At 39.6% G+C, this 16765-nt stretch overlaps 1 protein-coding gene across 5 annotated transcripts in view; it reads left to right on the plus strand.

Moving 5' to 3' along the window:
• LOC133562229 (growth factor receptor-bound protein 10-like) overlaps positions 1-16765 on the plus strand; it is a 168280-nt gene that overhangs the window by 44134 nt on the left and 107381 nt on the right. The gene's annotated exons all lie outside the window — the stretch shown is intronic.

Consider the following 16765-nt stretch of genomic DNA (forward strand, 5'->3'; position numbering starts at 1 on the left):
GTTTGTTTCAAGGACTGAATTGTGAACTTTTCACCGAGTAAACAGCCAGTGTCTTTTTATGTAAAACTGTATTGTGGATGGTAAAAAATCAAACTGTCAGCTATTATAGGTTGCTTTGTTTATCTATTGGAAGAGACATCTCCCGTATCAAAGAAATATTCACAAAGTTATTCTGGCTTCAGGCTCCCAGTCTCTGCAGGGAAAGTTACCTTTTTCAATGTTAATAGTAGCAGCAGCACTATTAACAGGGCTGTAAAAAAAAATTTAAATTTACTGCACGTCATGACGACAGCACTCTATTATGATGCTAATGCATTCATAGCAGACAAAAAGAAAAGCCAACTGGCTCTAGATGGATTTTATTACAAAAAAGACAAAGATGAAACTATCGAAGAAAAAGTGATTTGCATGAATAAGTTTCATTTTTACTGGAGCTACAAAGACCATGCCGAAGCTTAGTGTCTTCTTTGCAGGTGCAGGCAAAAAAAATTTCTTATGACAAAAGGAAAGCTTAGTAGATGCAGCGGGGCACAAAAATGAAAGGAAGCACGGCTGGTACCTTGTAGAAACTTCAATGTGGACAACAAGATATAAAGCAAGAACTATTATGAGGATGCAACAGGAAGCATCAAGCAAAAGAGTCCTAACAATCCAAAATAGCAATGACCGTGCGACCTGAAACACACGTAGCATAGCAGCTCAACCTACTGCAAATAGTGCTGATTAGGGCCACACGATTAATCGCAATGGAATTGACATTGAGGTTTTAATTAGTGTTGTAAATAATCGCAAGAGGCTAAGGTTTTTTTTTCCTCCACCGTCACCGGCGTTTAAGTGACAGACACGTTCGCAATCAGAATTGTTGAGCCTTGCCGTTTGTTCGTCTCTCGCTTCAGACTGCAAGAAAGATGTCTTACTTTGTGGATCTCTCTTAGCACCCGAGCGCATTTATTGAACTGTAGAATTAACTGAACAGAGTGACGCCTCTTTTTACTCATTCACAATCTTTGTCTCGGCATAAACTAGAGCAAATGACGCTGCAAACTCACTCACATACAGACAGCCTTGTGACTCGCCAGTGAGAAGTGCCGCAAAGTAACACCAATTTGGAGGAAATAAGTATGATTTCAGAGCCAAATATGCCGTTGTGGGAATAGTTCAGCTTCAAATTGGATGGGCGATATTTGCGAATCATCACGAACAAAAGAGCGAAAATGCCACAATCACGTGATTGCAATAAACAAAAAGACAATGTCTGACCTAATTTATCCAATTGGAAAAAAAATGCACTTTAAGACAGTGGTCCCCAACCACCGGGCCATGGCCCGGTATCGGGCCGTGGCCCAATTAGTAACGGGCCGCAGAAGAATTTTTTATTAAGTTTTATTAAAAAAAAAAAAAAAAAAAAAAAAATGTTTTAATTTTTTTTTATTTTTATGAAATCAACATAAAAAACACAATATACACTTACAATTAGTGCACCAACCACAAAAACCTTCCTTTTTCATGACAAAAACGTCCCTTTTTCATGACAAAAAAAAAAAAAACGGGTAGAAATGGATGGATGGATGGATGGATTATTGTATTTTTCGGACTACAAAGCGCACCTAAAATCCTTTCATTTTCTCAAAAATCGACAGTGTGCCTCACCGGTCTCATCAACACATACAAAAGCAATTTGCAATTATGTTGTTGTTATGACAGAATATATATTAAATGACAGCTAACGCTAGCTATCCAAATTGCTATTATAAGCTATCACCACCTAAAGCTAATGTGCGTGACTGTGATACGTACGTGCGTAATTACGTCATCACGGCCTTCTAGGCATCCGTGTACTGTAAATGTTGCAAAAAGCCTCTTCAACTAAATTCCTCCATACAATACATAATTAGCTATGATACATTTCACTTCTACATGTTTAAGGAAATTATACACAAACATTTAATAAAGTCATATACAAATAAGGCAACAAGAGAAATATCCCATACTTGTCTTTTCTAAAGTAAATCTGCACAGCCGATATGGGCATCTACATCAACTATACGATTTTCCGTAATGGCTGGACAGGACATATTTAAAAAAATAAAATAAAATAATAAAAAAAAACAACCAAAAAATGTGTGTGTGTGTGTGTGTGTGTGTGTGTATATATATATACATATATATATATATATATATATATATATATATATATATATATATATATATATATATATATATATATATATATATATATATATATATATATATATATATATATATATGTGTGTGTGTGTGTGTGGGAAAAATCACAAGACTACTTCATCCCTACAGAACTGTTTCAATCGTCAGGAGATTTAATCTCCTGACGATTGAGGGAACCCCTCATGAAACAGTTCTGTAGAGATGAAGTAGTCTTGTGATTTTTCTCACACACAAATGTTGCGCTCTACCACGGTATCGAGCACTATTCTCTGGATGATCCAATTAAGAGATATATATATATATATATATATATATATATATATATATATATATATATATATATATATATATATATACATACATATATATACATATACATAAATATATATATATACATATATGTATATATATACATACATACATATATATATATTTTAGGGGTGGGGGAAAAATCGATTCGAATTTGATTCTCACGTTGTGCGATTCGGAATCGATTCTCATTTTTACATTTTTTATTTTTATTTTGTATTTTTTTTGTCAATCCAACAAAACAATAAACAGCAATACCATAAGAATGCAATCCAATTCCAAAACCAAACCTGACCCAGCAACACTCAGAACTGCGATAAACCGAGCAATTGAGAGAAGACACAAACACAACACAGAACAAACCAAAAGTAGTGAAACAAAAATGAATATTATCAACAACAGTATCAATATTAGTTATAATTTCAGCATAGCATTGATTAAAAATCCCTCATTGACATTATCATTAGACATTTATGAAAATAAAAATAAAGAACAATAGTGTCACAGTGGCTTACACTTATATCGCAACTCATAAGCTTGACAACACACTGTGTCCAATATTTTCACAAAGATAAAATAAGTCATATTTTTGGTTTGTTTAATAGTTAAAACAAATATACATTATTGCAATCAGTTGATAAAACATTGTCCTTTACAATTATAACAGCTTTTTACAGAAATCTACTACTCTTCTTGCATGTCAAAAGACTGTGGTAGAGCCTGCTGAACTCCTATGTATTAAATGAATACAGAATCCTTTTAAATCGGGGAAAAAAAGTTTTTTTAATCGAGAATTGTGTTGAATTGAAAAAAAAATCAATATTGAATCGAATTGTGGGATACCCAAAGATTCGCAGCCGTAATATATATGTATGTATGTGTGGGAAAAATCACAAGACTACTTCATCTCTACAGAACTGTTTTATGAGGGGTTCCCTCAATCGTCAAGAGATTTAATCTCCTGACGATTGAGGGAAAAAATCGATTCGAATTTGAATCGCAAATTCTCACGTTGTTCCCTCAATCGTCAGGAGACTAAATCTCCTGACGATTGAGGGAACCCCTCATAAAACAGTTCTGTAGAGATGAAGTAGTCTTGTGATTTTTCCCACACATCCATATTGCGCTGTACCACGGTATCCAGCACTATTCTCTGGATAATCCAATCAAGACATATATATATATATATATATATATATATATATATATATACATATATATATATATATATATATATATATATATATATATATATATATATATATATATATATATATATATGTATATATATATATATATGTATATATATATATATATATGTATATATATATATATATATGTATGTGTGTGTGTGTGTGTATGTATGTATGTATGTAGTGCACTGAATTTTATATAAAAGTCAGCTTGGCTTTTGTCCACAATGTCCAACAGTCATAAAGTCGTCTTCACAGTAAATTATAAATTCAGACGGGTCCTTATGGTCCATTTCAGCTGTAAATGACAATATATATATATCATAAACATCAGTGTTTATCACACGGTGACAACACATCAGATATAGCGTCAGGCTGTTAGCAATGCTGGATCATTCGGTTCCATTGGGTTGAGGCTATCAACTACACAATATTACGCGGGGTAAAACTGGTGGACCCAAATGCAGAAAAGACAAGCTGAATTAGAGTTCAAGGGTTATTATTAATAAAACCTGAGGGAAAGGAGGGAGCTTGTAGTCCTTGGCTTTGCAGTCCAGGAGAGCACACTGAGGCTAGCAGGCCGAGGCTAGCAGGCCATGGCTAGCAGGCTGAGGCAGGCACACACGGCAGGTAAGGAACTGAAGGCAGAGGAAAAAACGGGTGAGATGAGGAACCAAAAAAACACAAAAATAGCAGGTTTGCAAGATTTTCAAAGGTGCAAAAATTCTAGGACAAACTGGCGAGAAGCGTTACCACATGTAGCAAGGTGAAACGATCTGGTGATCGTGCCAAGTGAAGTCCAAACATTTGTAGGCTGCAGGTGATGAGTTGATGGCAGGCAGGTGAGTGATTAGGGTGCTGGGATCAGCTTTGCCAGGCTGGGAGCTGGAGCCAAGCCTACGCCCAAAACCCGCCCACTCGTGGGCCCACCTGGACGGTAGGTCAGTGTGGAGCGGAATCGCCAAAAAACAAAGCCCACCGGGCCCGACGGGAATTGAGGCGCTTTGCAGACTGAATGTAGGTCAGGTTTTATGGTCTGTCAGGTTTTATGGTCTGTCTGGCTTGAGGGAGCAGAACACCCCTTCATCATCTAGTGTCTCCATTCTTCCAGAGCGAGTTTGACAGCCAGCAGTTCCCTGTTACCTACATCATAATTGCGCTCAGCAGGTTCTAGAATGCGTATGGATGGAGCTTCTGGTCCTTGGCAGAACGCTGGGATAGGACAGCCCCCACTCCAGACTCTGAGGCATCAACTTCCAGGATGAACTGGCGTGAGGTGTCAGGATGAATCAGGACAGGAGCTGTGGTAAAACGTCTCTTAAGCTCCTTGAAAGCCGCGTCAGCCTCTGCCGTCCAAGTAAATGGGACAGGCGGAGATGTGAGTCTTGTGAGGGGTGCGACCACTTAACTGTAGTTCTGGATGAACCGGCGATAAAAGTTTGCAAAGCCAAGAAAGCCCTGGAGACGTTTAACTGAGGTTGATTGAGGCCAGTCCACCACAGCTCGCACCTTTTCGGGGTCTGCCTTCACCTGACCACTCTCAATGATGAAAGCGAGAAACCTTGTGGATTGAACATGGAACTCACATTTTTCAGCTTTAATGTAGAGCTTGTTCTCAAGTAGGAGCTGGAGCACTTGTCTGACATGAACCACATGTTCCTCCGGGTTGCGGGAGAAAATCAGGATATCATCCAGATACACAAAGACAGAGCGGTTAATCAGGTCTCAGAGGACATCGTTCACCAGAGCTTGAAAAAATGCGGGGGCATTAGTCAAGGCAAAGGGCATAACCAAGTTAGGGTCTGGGGGCTCTGCGACAACTGGGGAGACTGTGTCCTCAGCAGGGGAGCGGGCTGACCGCAGGCAGGTGTAGAGACAGTAGGAGCTCCAGCTCACCACTTTGGCTGCAGCCCAGTCAATGTGAGGATTGTGAAGTCTTAACCAGGGCTGACCAGGGACTACAGGAACATGAGGAGAAGAGATTATGTGGAATTGGATTTGTTCAAGATGATTACCGGAGACAAGGAGGTGCACAGGTTCGGATCTGTGAGTTACACGGGCAAGGAGTCGACCAGTCAGGGAATTGGCTTCTTAGGGTGAGGGATGTGGCTCGATGGTAATGCCCACTTGGGAAGAAACGTTGGCGTCCAAAAAGTTCTTATCCGTTCCGAGTCCACCAGAGCAAGGAGAGACATGGACTGAGATTGCCAACGGAGACTAGCACAAAACTGCAGTCGGCATAGGGACTTAGGGGAGAAGACAGCTTGGCTCACCATAACCCCCACTGTTACTGGTGAGTCTACTCCTTTGGCCGCAAAGAACAGGTGGCAAGGAAATGGCCAGGTTGACCTCAATAGAGACACACCTCTGCCCTCCTTCTGCGGAGGCGCTCTGCAGGTGTAAGGGGAGCCCGGCCCACCTGCATGGGCTCCTCAACAGGGGAACTGGACGTTGAGGCTTTGCACATTGGCAAATTGGGCTCGGCCGACCTGGGTCTAAAGCTTGGGGGTTCCAATGACCTGCAAGGAACAGGGTCAGCTTGCAACTGGGCCATATGGTCAGAGATGTTGATGGCTGCTGTAATAGTTTCGTCTAGGGACAACTTCTCTTTCCTCAGAGCAATCTCCCTTCCAATGACCCGACTAAGCCCATTCTGGAAAGCAGTGAGAAGGGCCTGGTCATTCCAGCCAGACTCCACAGCTGGGGACCGGAATTCACAGGCAAATTCTCTTACTCAGCTTTTCCTTTGACAAAGTCGCAACAACTGCTGACCTGCTTGCTGCCCTTGTATGGGGTGGTCGTAGACCCGCTTCAGTTCTGCAGATAGTGCAGCAAAGGACTGGACCGCAGGGGATCCTTGCTCCTGAAGGGCATTGAAATAACTCAAAGTGGGCCCCTGTAGCAGGTTGGCTACGTAAGCGATATTGGCTGCCTCACGGCCAAAACGAGAGGGCTGAGCATCAAAAGCAAACTGGATCTGAGTTAAAAATTCACGACAGGTGCTAGGATTGCCAGAGTACTTATCAAGCGGGGGAATGTGTGGCTCTGCAGCACGGACAGCATGGGGTGCGGGTGGTTAGGGTTGTGGTTGAGTTTGTTGATTGATAAGAGTGGTGAGCTGGGTGGAAACGCGTGACATCTGGTCAATACGTTTTTGTAATAGTTGGTCATGGTTTCCCAAACGCTGTCCTTGATTGGTGAGGGCCTCCCTCACACGGTCAAAATCTGCTGGGTCAATTGAAAGGGCCATATCGTTCTGTCACAGGGGGTAAAACTGGTGGACCCAAATGCAGAAAAGACAAGCTGAATTACAGTTCAAGGGTTATTATTAATAAAACCTGAGGGAAAGTAGGGAGCTTGTAGTCCTTGGCTTTGCAGTCCAGGAGAGCACACTGAGGCTAGCATGCTATGGCTAGCAGGCCGAGGCTAGCAGGCTGTGGCTAGCAAGCTGAGGCAGGCACACACGGCAGGTAGGGAATTGAAGGCAGAGGAAAAAACGGGTAAGATGAGGAGCCAAAAAACAGAATAATAGCAGGTTTGCAAGATTTTCAAAGGTGCTAGAATTCTATGACAAACTGTCGAGAAGCGTTACCACATGTAGCAAGGTGAAACGATCTGGCGATCGTGCCGAGTGAAGTCCAAACATTTGTAGGGTGCAGGTGATGAGTTGATGGCAGGCAGGTGAGTGATTAGGGTGCTGGGATCAGCTTTGCCAGGCTGAGAGCTGTAGCCCAGCCTATGCCCAAAACATGCCCACTCTCCCAAAGACACACATAGACAAACAGACACAGACAGACTGTGACACACAAATGCTGTGTCACTGACTACTTTTACTGCTTGTGAAGTAAATTGTGAATATTTGATGTGATTGACCTCTGTTCCACTTGTTTACTGCCTCATGTATTTCATATTTATCCTGACACAGTGTGGTCTGATTCCCGGTGAGCAGCTCCAATCGCCGCTTTGAAGTCCGGTTGCAGACTGCATTTTCTTCTGTAACTACGTTTAAAACAGTCTGTCCACTTGTCAGAGCTTGTAAATGTATAAATATCATTTAACTGCAGTTTAAACAATATTGCTGAGTAAAAACACTGCAAGATAGTTCCACTGATCAGCGTTCTTCAGCACACAGATGTCCCATAATTCCTGCAAGTAAAAAGTTCCTTTTTTTCCTCTTTCTCTTCCCTGTCAAGTATGTTTTAAAAAAAATACATTAGAAATAAATAATAAACAAGTTGTCCCGCATACTCTTATAGCGGCTGAAATTTTGAATAGAACGTTTTAGAACGTACCAACTGTGGTCAACCAAATGTTCGACAGCCCAACACAACCTAGTAAAGTTCTTGCAGAAACTTTTCAAAGTACCACCTCGCTACTAAGAACTAAAATTGTTTCTGTGCAACTTTATTTACCCACGTAGTTTTGAATGTAATTGCAGGGGGACTTTATTTAAAGTTCCTGTAAAAGTTCCCGCAGTGTAAATGGGCCTCTTATTCCAGTTGAAGGCAGGTAAGGCTATGATAGCTGGGGCTAAACATTAACAACCATGTTTAATGTTTTCTGGATATCACATGGTTGCATTTGTTTTACTTGAGTTGAGCATTTACACTGTGAATGCAATGTTAGGATTTCAAAATTAATGGTAAAAATATAGTTCTATGTACTGCAGCTACTGTATGTTTCAGAAGAGTCAGAATCACTTTATTAATCCTGAAGGGGAAATAAAAATTTTCAGCACAATCCCATTCAAGATCAGACAAAAATTACAAGGGGACAGAACAGGATCGCTGAGGGGTCTACCAACTTCTGACGCCCCTTACAAAAAAGCTGAGATACAGGTAAACAATGGCGAGGAGTAAAAAATAAATTAATTAATTAATTTAAAAAAAGTCAAAGGTCAGTGCTGCTTTTTAGCTCAAAATGGTCCTTGCATTGTGGCTCTTACTTTGGTAAATTACGTTTAGCCTTCTCCTTAAAGCCTTATGATATACTACGGATTGACATTTACGATAAAATTTCTTTCTGATTGAATATCTTATATAGTGAGTATACCAGGCCCCCATTCCAGGCATTTATTACTCTTTAGAATGCAGCCAAGGTTGAACAGTCCTAATTTTAGTCTGCACCCTATTTGACATCTTAATGAAAACCACCACTGCCACCTCCTAATGTACTTTTAGTTTGTTTGTTATTTATTGAAAAATTAAAGCCTAATTCTAAAGGAATTCTAATGGAAATACAAACCCACAATTTCAGATGGCCATTTTGAATATTCCGCTCTGAATTGCTTTGTCAATTTCCGTTGATTCCGGGTGGGATGACGTCACAGAAGATCAGTCAAACTAAAAATACGTAAAAATTGGAAAGAGATGTGATGTTTATCAATCACAATCCCTATGTAAGACAAGAACATATGTTTTTCTTTTTTTATGCATTCGAAATCGTAAAAAAAATAAAAAACAAAGTCTGCTAACAATTGAGTCAACGGGATCCTCCATTTTGCCCATTAAGGCCTTCTAAAATAACCATCTAATCAGACTCCATTTACATGTCGTGACCTAAATATTAACCTAATATTAGAGATATTTTTTTTTATAAGCGCTAACCCATGCAACCTATTTTTTTAGAGGTGTATTGATTACAGAGAGGTAGCTCGCCTTCTGCTGTTGCTGAGCCCGCCATTATTACTGCTGTGAAGATCGCATTTTAGCTGGTAAAGTTACACTTACACTTCCTTTTTATTGTCATTCAAATTTTAACTTTACAGCACAGATAAGAACAACATTTATTCACATAAGCTCATGGTAGTGCAGGATAAAAAAAGCAATAAGGTGCATATATAATTAAAAAAATATATAACTAATATATAAATATATATATTAAATAAATAAATATATATAAATAAATAAATAGATTACTGTTAAGTGGATTCTAGATTATAAATTATGCCTCACCTGAAAAATAGGAGCATTTATCCATTTTATTTATGTATTAATAATTATTTTTAATAATAATAATAATAATGTAAATCCATTTTTTCCGCCCGATTGTAGCTGAGATAGGCACGAGCGCCCCCCGCGACCTCAAAAGGAATAAGCAGTAGGAAATGGATGGATAGATGGATGGATAAATCCATTGAATAAAATCAAATACAAATAAGGCAACAACAATAGTATCCCACACTTCTCTTTTGTATAGTACATTTGTACAGCCGATATGGGCATTTACATCAACAATATGATTTGCCTGAGAAGCTGGACTGGACAAAAAGAAAAAAAAGATTTATCCATTAATCCGGAAGTTGCTGATCTGTGGCATTCAACATATATCCAGAGATGGAGAGAAAAATGTGACAAGATCAAAGACGAGTGCAGCAACTTTTTTTAACCCTTTGTGTGGATTATGATTAATTGTTCACCAAAACGGGAAATAAGAACAACCTATCAGTCGTCATCCTAGTGAGAGTAGACATTGTACAGTAAGTGATCATTTTATATGTTCATAGTTTGTATTTCTTGTTCAGCCCTGAGCAATACTGCAACATGATGCTGTAGTGTTTCACTAAAGCTGGATGTATTTATCACACAGCTTCTAAAACTTGTAGATCTAAGATGCCCAAAGTGGGAGCCGAGGGCCAAATTTGGGGGTGGCTGCTAAATTTAATACACATTATTATTGACTTCTTTCAAGCTGCACATTCATTGATTACATGTCCACATTAATACACAATATACTGGTACTTTAAGGAAAATGTTTAAATATTCTACAGTTTTAAATAAAGTTCCACAACTAAATGCCCTATCTTTAACTGTATCATTCTCATGACCAAGCTTCATCAGGAGTGTGTAACATGTTTTAATCTAATATTGGCTCATATTCAATCATTTGTCATAACATTTGACCCCTCTATGACCTACAAACCCCGTTTCCATATGAGTTTGGAAATTGTGTTAGATATAAATATAAACGGAATACAATGATTTGCAAATCATTTTCAACCCATATTCAGTTGAATATGCTACAAAGACAGCATATTTGATGTTCAAACTGATAAACATTTTTATTTTTTTTGCAAATAATCATTAACTTTAGAATTTGATGCCAGCAACACGTGACAAAGAAGTTGGGAAAGGTGGCAATAAATACTGATAATGTTGAGGAATCCTCATCAAACACTTATTTGGAACATCCCACAGGTGTGCAGGCTAATTGGGAACAGGTGGGTGCCATGATTGGGTATAAAAACAGCTTCCCAAAAAATGCTCAGTCTTTTACAAGAATGGATGGGGCGAGGTACACCCCTTTGTCCACAACTGCGTGAGCAAATAGTCAAACAGTTTAAGAACAAAATTTCTCGCAGTGCAATTGCAAGAAATTTAGGGATTTCAACATCTATGGTCCATAATATCATCAAAAGGTTTAGAGAATCTGGCCGGAAACCAACATTGAATGACCGTGACCTTCGATCCCTCAGACGGCACTGTATAAAAAAAAAACTGACATCAATCTCTTAAGGATATCACCACATGGGCTCAGGAACATTTCAGAAAACCACTGTCACTAAATGCAGTTTGTCGCTACATCTGTACGTGCAAGATAAAGCTCTACTATGCAAAGCAAAAGCCATTTATCAACAACATCCAGAAACGCCGCCGGCTTCTCTGGGCCCGAGATCATCTAAGATGGACTGATGCAGAGTGGAAAAGTGTTCCGTGGTCTGACGAGTCCACATTTCAAATTGTTTTTGGAAATATTCGACATTGTGTCATCCGAACCAAAGGGGAAGCGAACCATCCAGACTGTTATCGACGCAAAGTTCAAAGCCAGCATCTGTGATGGTATGGGGTTGCATTAGTGCCCAAGGCATGGGTAACTTGCAAATCGGTGAAGGCACCATTAATGCTGAAAGGTACAAACAGGTTTTGGAACACCATATGCTGCCATCTAAGCGCCGTCTTTTTTATGGACGCTCCTGCTTATTTCAGCAAGACAATGCCAAGCCACATTCAGCACGTGTTACAACAGTGTGGCTTCGTAAAAAAAGAGTGCAGGTACTTTCCTGGCCCGCCTGCAGTCCAGACCTGTCTCCTATCGAAAATGTGTGGGGCATTATGAAGCGTAAAATACGACAGCGGAGACCCGCACTGTTGAACGAGTTTCCTCAGGTCCCAAACGTTTATTGAGTGTTGTTAAAAGAAAAGGTGATGTAACACAGTGGTGAACATGCCTTTTCCCAACTACTGTGGCACGTGTTGCAGCCAGGAAATTCTAATTTAATTATTATTTGCAAAAAAAATTGTTTATGAGTTCGAACATCAAATATGTTGTCTTTATAGCATATTCAACTGAATATGGGTTGAAAAGTTTTTTCAAATCATTGTATTCTGGTTATATTTACATCCAACAGAATTTCCCAACTCATATGGAAACAGGGTTTGTATTTTAAAGGCATAGCTTTGACATGAATCACAGGCTTTTTATTTTTGTTTAGAGTTGCTGATTTTAAAGGCTTCAAACTTGTATCAGGCCTACCACTGACCCCATTTGAAAGGCTCAACTCTCAACCCCATGAGCTCTTTTCAACTTCATCAATATGAAAAGACACTTGTATGATCCATGTCAAAACTTGGCCTCCCACAGTTCTGCCTTGACCTCTCTTATCTCAGTGTAATGTGTGTGTGTGCTGTGTTTGAGTGTGAACGAGACTGAGAAAGAGCAGGGTTAAAAAGAAAGACAACAAAGGCCCAAGTTGGCTTTTCTTTGTTGTCTCATTTCGCCTCGCCACTGGTTTGGGTGGAGGCTTTATTAGCCTCGTAACCAAATGCAGGGGACTGGCATGGCTGAAAATTATGCTAAATGGCCACTGTCTATGCGATTAAATCCCTTCGTGAAATTCTACCAATTGTCCACAGAAGCATGAGCGGATGTCTGGGTTTTTTTTTTTTTTGGTAAGATGCACAAAAGAGTTGAAGGTATACTTCAAATATCTTGTGTGTGTTTGCGTATGTGTGTGGGTTAGCTAATATACTCCCAGACAGTCACACAAAACAGCATTCAAGACCAGTATATAGTGTGAAAGAGTCCCTACATCTTTGCTCAGTGGAGCTGAACCATTGCCATCTTGTCTTTAATGCATGTATACACAAACGTGCGCTGTACCATCCCACCAACCAACCAGCGGAGTGGGGTTGCTTGGATGACTGGCTAGGGGATCAGTCACTGTCTGGTAGCCGGACCCCTGGACAGGATAGTTGCTACGTGAAGGAGAAAACCAAGTGATGCAATGTTGATTACATTATTTTCTGTCTGAATGATGCTGGTCTCTTTGAGATGCAAAATTTGACTTTCAGTATGATCAACAGACCTTAAACCTGAGACAAACACAGAACAAATGCAAACTAATGATTGGATGTGCTTGGGTTGTTTGGTATAGAGGAGGTACAGTGAGGGTACAGAACTGTGGAGTGGCACTGTCTTTATTCAGGCTGGATTTTCTCCAATGTGGCCTTGTGCAGATAATGGCAATGAAGGCAGAAAAAACCCCTGATATCTTTATATATGGGCTAGGCCTATATCACATGCAGAAGGAAATGGCATAATCATTTACTAATTGATTGGCTATTAAACAGTTACTGGTAATTGTTTAGGGCTAATAATTGTGGATAAATCATGTCTTAATGCAGTTATGAAAAATGTGTGCATTACTTGGCTGGAAACAATAGTCGTGATTGAATAAGCATTACATGGGAAGATGAACTCCATCCACTATTGCCGGTTTGGACAGCTGTTCATCCATCCATTTTCTACCGCTTATCCCTTTCGGGGTCGTGAGGATGTGCTGGAGCCTATCTCAGCTGCATTCGGGCGGAAGGCGGTGTACACTCTGGACAAGTCGCCACTTCATCGCAGGGCCAACACAGATAGACAGACAACATTCACACTCAAATTTACACACTAGGGCCAATTTTTAGTGTTGCCAGTCAACCTCAACCTATCACCAGTTGCATGTCTTTGGAGGTGGGAGGAAGCCAGAGGACCCGGAGGGAACCCACGCAGTCACAGGGAGAACATGCAAATTCCACACAGAATGGTGTTTCTCAAACCGGCGTGAACTGTGTCTCAACAATGGCGGAAAGCCTTTTTTCAACATGTTTCAACACAAAGCCAACACAGATTGGCACAACAGTACCCCGGAAAGACGGTGGAGTGATTCACCATCCACTCGTCATCAACCGCAATTCCACCGTGTAAATCCTTGATAAGCATGTGATGCTTCTGCATTTAACTCATGCCACCTCTGTATAATTCAATCAATCAATCAATGTTTACTTATATAGCCCTAAATCACTAGTGTCTCAAAGGGCTGCACAAACCACAACACGAACCACTACGACATCCTCGGTAGGCCCACATAAGGGCAAGGAAAACTCACACCCAGTGGGACGTCGGTGACAATTATGACTATGAGAACCTTGGAGAGGAGGAAAGCAATGGATGTCGAGCGGGTCTAACATGATACTGTGAAAGTTCAATCCATAATGGATCCAACACAGTCGCAAGAGTCCAGTTCAAAGCGGATCGGACTGGACCCCCTCCACAAGGGAGAGTGGGACATAGGAGAAAAAGAAAAGAAACGGCAGATCAACTGGTCTAAAAAGGGAGTCTATTTAAAGGCTAGAGTATACAAATGAGTTTTAAGGTGAGACTTAAATGCTTCTACTGAGGTGGCATCTCGAACTTTTACCGGGAGGGCATTCCAGAGTACCGGAATTATTAATTATTGTGTTTACATCGTGAAAGTCCGGTAGGAAAATATGATTGCCCAATTATGGCGGTGTCAACACAGTATTATTACAGGGCTCTTTTATCCTAGATGAAAACCAACGATTCCAATCCAATCGATGGAGTTGGAGAGGCGCTACAAAGAGAAATGGGCAAAGAGTAATGGCGAAACTGCCGAACGATAGGTGTGCCAAGCTTGTGGCTTCGTATTGTAAAATACTTAAAGGGGAACTGCACTTTTTTAAGAATTATGAGAGACGAGAAGACAAAACATTTTTTTTTTGGGTTCTGACATGTAAATATCGGCTCGTTCTTGGTAGCGAGCAGTGCAGCTAATCAGAGCAATCAATTCTACCACTAAATCACTTTAAAAATGCATTCACCAATATTTCATTTACGTTCCGTAACCTGTATCATAACCAAGCTTTAGCGAAATTGTTATTGTATGAGCGAACACTGAGGACATCCTTTTCTATCGTAATAGCACATCGGCGTACTTCGGTATTAGCCATAAAAGCTAACTACAGCCAAAGATAAGTGAGCTTCTACTTTAGCACAAAACACGTTTGAGTTTGTAATGCATAACACTGCGATAGAACACCAATTTTTACTGACTGAAAAACATAAACAATCATATTACAGTATTTAAAAGTATTGTCCCACATTTCATGTTTTGTTTGTACACAGCTAGCCAGACAGTGTATCTCCTATGCGTTTTTTATATCATCTTTAAAATCGTAATGAAAAAAAAAAAAGTGTGTTATTGTCTCTCATAATGATTGTGAATGATATGCAAAATTCCCCCCTAAAAAGCAGTTTCCTCTTTAAAGCTGTAATTACTGCCAAAGGTGCATCAACAAAGTATCGGGAAAAGGATCTAAATACTTATGTACATGTGATTTGAGTTTTTTTATATTTGCAAAAGTTTCTACATTTCAGTTTTTTTCTTTCAAGATGGCGTGCTGAGTGTACATTAATGAGAAATAAAATAAACTTTTTGGATTTTAGCAAAGGGTTGCAACAAAACAAAGAGTGACAAATTTAAAGGGGGAGGGGGTAATACTTTCTGCACCCACTGTAAATACTTACATTGTGTATATTAAACACAGGGAGAGGAAAGTCTGGGCTTACCTGCTTAGGCTGCTGCCCCCACAATCCGACCTCAGATAAGTGGAAGAAGATGAATGGATGAGTTTTTTTGGATGATTTCTAGAGCGCTATATTGGCGGAATAGAGCAAATTACCTCTAGTGTTGCTAGCGTTTACTTACAAGTTAGAATACATCAAAAAAGAAAAACATATCTGCTTGTCTCACAAAACAGATTGAGAATGATAAGACACAATTGTCCCAAAAGTGCAGGTCCCTTTTAAGCAGAAATGCTACAGTGGTATATTTTAAAGGTTAAAACCGTATGATCATATACAGGATTTTACAATTGCGCTGTATCTCGGGATATTTAATTTATGTAGCCATAATTATTCAACCAAGCTTCTATTTTGAAAAAGGGACCTTATTGGGTGAAACGCTACGTCTAGCTCTATTGTCACAGGGAGTCAATGAGCTCTGAAGCTATCATTAGGTCTTTTTTCCTTGTCAACAAAATTACTTTAAATGTGATGTGCAGTCCAAAGCAAGCGAGCATTACACAAAGGCTGTCCAAAAACCTCTAAATGAATCACCAAGTCACTTTTGTTAGCAATGCATGTCATAGGGGAAACAGCAAATTATTAAAACGTTGTTTAAAACAAAGATATACTGTACTAACTTTTGAATTTCATGACAGAAACTAAAGACACAAAAGTGCGTCCTAATGATTACATGATGGTGCACTAGGGTCTTGTGATTTTCAATGTATTCTCTTTGGGAGCAAAAGAAATAGACAGGCTTGCATCAACCAAGCTGTTTCTGCTCTAGAGGAGTGTGCTGTGTAAGAGAGACAGTATCTGCCATCATCATTCATCCGCCCTGGGACATTCTGTTCTTGCTCTTGCAAAAGCCCTGCATGGGAAGCAAATTTACACACTGCACACACTTATTTCCAATGGATGACTGGCAAGTGCTGCAAGTACAAGTAACTTAATCCAAAGTTCATCTATTTTGAAGCATACTATATGCACATACTGGGTCTATACATTAAAACTTTTGCCAATTCTGTACATTTTTAGTAGTGAGTCGAGGAAAAATGAGGAGTCATATTTATATCTAAAATCCAGCAGCGTATTAGGTCCCTGCCATTTACTTATAAATATATATAAAGTTTTGGTTTATATATATATATATATATATATATATA

Source organism: Nerophis ophidion, linkage group LG11 (assembly GCF_033978795.1).
Source record: "Nerophis ophidion isolate RoL-2023_Sa linkage group LG11, RoL_Noph_v1.0, whole genome shotgun sequence".
Lineage (NCBI taxonomy): Eukaryota > Metazoa > Chordata > Actinopteri > Syngnathiformes > Syngnathidae > Nerophis > Nerophis ophidion.